The sequence below is a fragment of the Callorhinus ursinus genome, unplaced genomic scaffold (assembly GCF_003265705.2).
Source record: "Callorhinus ursinus isolate GAN/ISIS: 27379988/994484 unplaced genomic scaffold, GSC_fseal_2.0 scaffold9, whole genome shotgun sequence".
Taxonomy (NCBI): domain Eukaryota; kingdom Metazoa; phylum Chordata; class Mammalia; order Carnivora; family Otariidae; genus Callorhinus; species Callorhinus ursinus.
The window spans coordinates 29,246,508-29,253,711 of NW_027397071.1; the positions used below are offsets into that span (position 1 = coordinate 29,246,508).

The 7,204-nt window shown below is 43.1% G+C and overlaps 1 long non-coding RNA gene and 1 pseudogene across 1 annotated transcript; both read right to left on the reverse strand.

The window, feature by feature from the left end:
- Positions 1-1,287: 1,287 nt before the first annotated feature.
- On the reverse strand, positions 1,288-1,916 carry LOC141373360 (uncharacterized). The gene is made up of 2 exons (XR_012379264.1): positions 1,740-1,916; positions 1,288-1,599 (listed from the first exon to the last, which is right to left on the reverse strand). It is a non-coding gene; the product is annotated as an uncharacterized lncRNA (long non-coding RNA).
- Positions 1,917-4,507: 2,591 nt separating this feature from the next.
- LOC112824277 (large ribosomal subunit protein eL32-like) lies at positions 4,508-5,009 on the reverse strand (annotated as a pseudogene).
- Between the last annotated feature and the right edge of the window lie 2,195 nt (positions 5,010-7,204).

The following is a 7,204-nucleotide window of genomic DNA, read 5'->3' on the forward strand; positions in this document are numbered from 1 at the left end:
TGTTAGCAGGCATCAAACAACATTCATCTCATTGTACATCGGCATCAGAGCTCTTGAATGACCAGGTGCATTGTCAATGAGCAGAAATATTTTGAAAGGTATCTTTTTTTCTGAGCAGTAGGTCTCAACAGTGAGCTTAAAATATTCAGTAGACTCTGTTGTAAACAGATATGCTGTCATCCAGGCTGTTGTTCCATTTCTAGAACATAGAGTAGATTTAGCATAATTCTTAGGGGTCCTAGGATTTTTAGAATGATAAGTGAGCCTTAGCTTCAGCTTAAAGTCACCAGCTGCAATAGCCCCTAACAACAGAGACAGCCAGTTCTTTGAACTCCAAAGCCAGGCATTGACCTTTCTCTCCTCTCTAGCTAAGAAAGTCCTAGATGGTGTCTTCTTCCAGTAGAAAGCTGTTGCATCTACACTGAAAGTCTGTTGTTGAGTGTAGCCACCATCATGAATTCTCATAGCTAGATCTTCTGGAGAACTTGCTGCAACTTCTCCGTCAGCACCTGCTGCTTCACCTTGTGCTTTATGTTATGGAGGCAGCATCTTCAACCTCAGGAACCAGCCTCAGGAACCAACCTCAGGAACCAACCTCAGGAACCAACCTCTGCTACCTTCCAATTTTACTTTTTTAAAGCTTTTATTTATTTATTTGAGAGAGAGAGAGAGCATGTGAGCACAAGCAGAGGGAGGGGCAGAGGGTGAGGGAGAAGCAGACACCCACTGAGCGTGGAGCCCTGACATGGGCCACCCAGGTGCCCCCGCTTCCAACTTTTCTCCTGCAGCTTCCTCGCCTCTCTCAGCATTCATAGAATTGAAGAGGGTTAGAGGGTTAGGGCCTTGCTCTGGATTAGGCTTTGACTTAAGGGAATGTTGTGGCTGGTTTGATCTTCCATCTAGACCACTACAATTTTCTCCATATTAGCAAGAAGGCTATTTTATTTTTTAACTTTTATGTGTCCTCTGGAGTAGCACTTTTAATTTCCTTCAAGGACTTATTCATTGCATTCAAAACTTGGCTAACTGCTTGGCACAGGAGGCCTAGCTTTAAGCCTACCTTGGATTTCAACATGCCTTCCTCGCTAAGCTTAATCATTTCTAGCTTTTGATTTAAAGTGAGACTCTGCCTTTCACATGAACACTTAGAGGTCCTTGTAGGGTTATTAAATGGTCTAATTTCAATCCTGGCTGTGTCTCAAGGAAATAGGGAGGCCTGAGGAGAGGGAGAAAGACAGGGGAATGGCTTGTTGGTAGAGAAGTCAGAACAAACACAACATTTACTAATTAAGTTCCACATTTTATGTGAGTGCACTTTGTGGTGCTTCAAAACAATTATCATAGTAACATCAAAGGTCACTGATCACAAATTGACAGTTGCCAGAGGGGAGGGTGATGGTGGGACAAGCAAAATGGGTGAAGGGGAGTGAGAGATACAGGCTTCCAGTTATGGAATGAAGAAGTTACGGGAATAAAAGGCACGGCATAGAGAAAAGAGTCCATGTTACTGGAATAAGTGCTGTCTGGGGACAGACGGGAGCTACTCTTGCGGCGAGCACAGCATAACGTACAGACGTGTTGCATCACTATGTTGGACACCTAAAAGGAATACAACATTGTGTGTCAACTATACTCAAATAAAAACATTTTATAAAAAGTAAAAAAAAAAAATCACTGATTACGTATCACCAAAACAAATATAATAATGATGACAAAGTTTGAAATGTTGCAAGACTTACCCAAATACGACACTGAGACAAGATGGGAGTAAATGCTGTTGGCGCGGACAGACTCATTCAATGCAGGGTTGCCACAAAACTGCAATTTGTACCAAATGCAATACCTGCGAAACATAATAAAGCCAAGTACAGCCAAAGAAGGTATGCCCGTAGACTGGTGAGCAGTCCCCCACCCCTAACCCCCTGAGGCCAAAGACTATGGAACGAAGAGGAGCCTTGGTTCTAGGTGGACACTGCAAAGTGTATAGTAGTGGAATTTGTCTTCACCAGCCATCCTCATCTGGGCTTGTTCCTGAAAGAATTGTCCGTGTGTACAAACTGAAAGAACGCTTGAACTCGGGGAGCTTGCTTTGAGGGGCCCTCAGTTGAGCATAAGGAGGAAGAAATGGCTTATCATGCCATAGAGCTCTGATTTCCACCTCTGTCTGAGGGAGCAGTGAACCTGGTACGGGGGACTGTAGATAGCAATGAAGAAGGGGGTGGGTGAGGGGTTAACGAGAAGCACAGGTGTTCCTGTCACCCTATGTTGCTGAGGTAGTGGGCCCCCAGGAGTTGTAGAGGTGAGGGAAAAAGCTCTATCATGTAACAGCTAAGACTTTGCATCATGAACAACTTTATTGCCTCCAATTACTTTAAATTAATTAAAATAGCATTCCCTACTCAATTCTGTAGAATGTTACATCAGAGGCCAATGGTGACCTTCCAGTTTCACCAATTTATAGCCCGCTACACCCCGGCAACACTGGCTGTGGCCACAGAGTTTCTGAGGCTGGAATAGGGGTGTGAGGTGGGTGGAGGGCCAAAGCTGTCCTGGAATGAGGCAGGAGGGAGGTCCCTCAATCCCTTCTGCCCCAGCACGTAGAAAGAAAATTGATCTGTGGACATTCAGTGTCCCTAGAGATGGCTAGAACTATGTAGGGACGGGGAATCCTCGACAAGGGAAGGCTCAGAGTCATTCTATTTCAGGGTGTTAAATGAATCATTTTGTGCTCATTTGTACTCCCAGGTTGATGAAAACTGCAATATAGCAGTCATGTTACATTTAATTCCTGAATCAGGGCTTTGGTGCTTGATGTTGTCTTTGGTGCCACGTCTTTGAGTGGCTTTCTGAGCACCAGTATATTTTTATCAGTGAATGGTCGATTTGAAGTTTTATCATGTTTCCTTTTTTTCTTTGGCTGCTAAAATCTGAGTCAGATTTGCCACTCAGGAATAGCTATTGAGCATAATCTATCACACATTTTTTTATTTTACTATTTAATCATTTTTCCTTTCTTTTTTTAATTTAAAGATTTATTTTATTTATTCTAGAGAGAGAGAAAAAGAGAGAAAGCATGAGTGGGGGCGAGGGGCAGAGGGAGAGGGAGAGAAATCTCAAGCAGACTCCATGCTGAGCAGGAGCCGGTCGCAGGGTTTGATCCCAGGACCCTGAGATCATGACCTGAGCTGAAATGAAGAGTCAGATGCTCGACCGACTGGATGAGCCACCCAGGAGCCCCTACTTAATCATTTTTCTTTTGTACGTTACCTTTTCCCTATTATGTGGTATACATTCTCCTAGCCACCTAATCTTTTTGAAAGAAGGAAGAAGGAGCATGCACAGAAATAGAAAGAAAGGTAGGATGAAAAAGAGGTAGAGGAGAAGAGACAGGAAGGAAAGTTAACCCATTTTACAGAGAACATTTACGTGGAGAAGTTAATGACATCAATAGCCCAATCTTGACTTGAGATGACTAATCCTAAATTTAACTTCAAGTATAGATCCAACCAGCAAAAAAAAAAGCCATTCTCTAATAAATTATGGTTTTGTAAAATACAAATTAGTGATGAGCATCGTTTAAAGTGAACTAGAGGGGCACCTTGGTGGCTCAGTCGGTTAAGCGCCTGCCTTCGGCTCAGGTCATGTTCCCAGGGTCCTGGGATTGAGCCCCGCATCGGGCTCCCTGCTCAGCAGAGAGTCTGCTTCTCCCTCTTCCTCTGCCTTTCCCCGCTGCTTGTGCTCTCTCCCTCTCTCAAATAAATAAAAATAAAATAAAATAAAATAAAAATGAACTAGAGTCAACTGGAAATAATGATGATGATTGATTCCGGAATTTATTCTCAAAGAAAAGTAGACATGCATTTTGTAGGATATTGATGTGCAAAAGGAGCAATGCTTCTCAGGGCAAACACACATATAATAGCACTAAGTCTGAATCATTAGTACATCTTTTATAGAAATTAGAATACTGGAAGCAGCTATGGGGATTGCTGAAACTCAGCTTCAGGTGTCTAGGAGTTAGGGGACACAGAATCCCTGTCCTTGAGCTCAGCTAGGTTAGCAAGTAATTGCAATCAAAGCAATAAATGCCATAGTTGAGTTACACGTAGATAGATAGATAAATAGATAATTAATTCTGCCTGAGGGAGTCCAGAATATCTTTGTAGAGGAGGGAGCCTTTGAGCTTGCTCTTAACAAATGAGGGTCTTCAGGCAGGCTGAACAGAGGAAACCACACAGAAGGCAAGCAGCCATCAGAGTACGTGGTTGCCAGGGACTACCTACCGCTGCTCGAGTTCCAGACAGTGTCACTAGAACATGGAACTAGGCAGAAACACCTGCACTGACCCCTGGTGCGTCAGGCTTCCAAAAAGTTGCTTGCAATAATAGCCCATTTTCTTTGGCCTCATAATTATTTAATATCTGCTTTGTTCTCATAAACCTGAAGCCTCCTCTATAGGCTTCCTTCTTTACATCCCTCTTCAGTTCTCTTACTACTCACTTTTTTTTTTTTTTAGGTTTTATGGTTTTATTAACACAAATATGATGTGCACAACAAGCTGTCTCTTCATTTTCTTCGCTGCGCAGCCTGGCGTTGGGATTGGTGACTCTGATTGCCAGCTGGGCTGCTCTTTCCACAATAGCTTTGCGGTTCTTGGAGGAGACATTGTGAGCAATCTCTGCACAGTAAGATTTGTTGCACATCAGCAGCACTTCAAGCTCCTTAACGTTGTGGACTAGGAACTTCTGGAAGGCACTGGGCAACATGTGCTTTGTTTTCTTGTTGCTCCCGTAACCAATGTTGGGGATCAAGATCTGGCCCTTGAATCTTCTGCGCACCCCATTGTCAATGCCTCTGGGTTTCCGCCACTTGCGCTTAATTTTGACATAGCGGTCTGACTGGTGCCGGATGAACTTCTTGGTCCTCTTTTTAATGATCTTGGGCTTCACCAGAGATCTGAGGGCAGCCATGATGCCCAGTAACAGATGGCGGCCACCTCCACAGGCAGCGCCGAGGAAGACTCTTACTACTCACTTTTTATTGGCTGAGTAGCTCCCAGTTATAATCAACAAACCAGAGGCTAATTTAAACTTCCTGGGGTTCATCCAAATGTGACGAGTTGGTTTCTGGGGCTTTGTCTGCTATGATTACTATAGCTGTTAACCCTGAGACATCTTTTGGAAATACTGCTGAGCAACTTTTATTTTTATCTTTTAAAGATTTTATTTATTTGACAGACAGAGAGAGACAGCAAGAGAGGGAACACAAGCAGGGGGAGTGGGAGAGGAGAAGCAGGCTTCCCGCCAAGCAGGGAGCCCGATGTGGGGCGCGATCCCAGGACCCTGGGATCATGACCTGAGCCAAAGGCAGATGCTTAATGACTGAGCCACTCAGGCGCCCCACTGCTAAGCAACTTTTAAGAGTTCAGATACATGTCTAAATAAATCTCTTTCATTAGAGATCAATTCTGATCTCCAGTTCTGGAGATGCTATTGGGACTTTGCTAATTGCCATTACCTTTATTGAGCTGAGCCTTCTGTGCCAGCTTCTCACAGCCAAGTGTGGGGTAGTTCAATTAGAAGGGGAGGTTTGGCATGGTTGGCCTGTCCAGCTCAGCATTTTAGAATAATATGATTACCACTTTGATACATGGCCATAAAAGCACAGTAGTTGAAATCTATAATACACCTTGTCTGGGCGTCTTATCTGGTTAGATACTTGAATACCTGAGTGTGGAAAAATCAGGCAGCTTTTTAAAGAACCAGATTTTGTAGGTTATAGTAAGCTATACCAGGCAATATCCATTTATTTTTTTTAATTTTTTTAAAGATTTTATTTATTTGACAGAGAGAGACACAGTGAGAGAGGGAGCACAAGCGGGGGGGGAGGGGGGGTGGGAGAGGGAGAAGCAGGCTCTCTACCGAGCAGGGAGCCCGATGTGGGGCTCGATACCAGGACCCTGGAATCATGACCTGGGCCGAAGGCAGATGCTTAACGACTGAGCCACCCAGGCACCCCAGGCAATATCCATTTATTATGACAGCTTCTAGGAAGATTTGGCAATGGCAGTGATATTTACTCCATAGAGGCTGGTAAGAGCAACTGCTCTAACACACTCAGCCAGAAATCCTAATAAATTATCTACTAAGTGCCAGCCACTTTGTACATAACATGGTAATAATCCTTTCAATCCTACAAGGGAGGTTTGTATTATTCTCATTCTAGAGTTGAGCAAACAAGGTCAAAGAGGTTGACGGACACAGAACCAGGAAACCAAGTGGGAGAGCCATGTTCTGCTTACCTTCCAAAGTTTCTATTTCCCCTCTGATGGCTATGCTCTCTAAAACCAAGAAACCTGCATCAGACTTACCACAAGATTCCAGTCTACTTAAGATTGTTCTACTGTTTCAGCAAAAGTCAGAAATGTGATTGTGCTTCTGGGAGACTGAATTAAAGCAAGGAGCAAGCTAGTACTACAAACATTCCCAAAGGATCACAAAACACCTAAGAGAAGGTAAAACAGTAAATGTCATGTTGGAATAACTTAAGACTGATCTTGTTTGAATTTTGTAAGGTCTTTTTATCTTCCCCTTGCACTTTATTTTTATTTATTTATTTATTTTTTAAAGATTTTATTCGAGAGAGAGAGAATGAGAGATAGAGAACACGAGAGGGAAGAGGGTCAGAGGGAGAAGCAGACTCTCTGCTGAGCAAGGAGCCCGATGTGGGACTCGATCCCAGGACTCCAGAATCATGACCTGAGCCAAAGGCAGTCGCTTAACCAACTGAGCCACCCAGGCGCCCGTCCCTTGCACTTTATTTTTAAACTGAAGGCCCTAAGAATGTGTACTTGGAAGCCCTTCAAAAGAAAACAGTATTTTGTTTTAATATACTACTGATAAAAGTGTAAATTGGTAGGTTTTCTAGGGGGCAAAGTGGCAGTAACAAAAGCTTTTGAAAACTGGCATATCCTCTCCACTAGCAATTCCATTTCCAAGTATTCATCTTAAGGAAGTATTAAGAACACACAAAAGATTTAGCAACATGACGTTCTTTAAAGCAGTTTATTAGTGAAAAATTGGAAACCTAAAAATCAACAATAGTTTAATAAAATGTTGGCACATATGATGGAATACCATGCAGCCATTAAAAAGATGTAGAAATATATTTGACACAGCAGGATAGTTATGGTATTGTCAAGTGA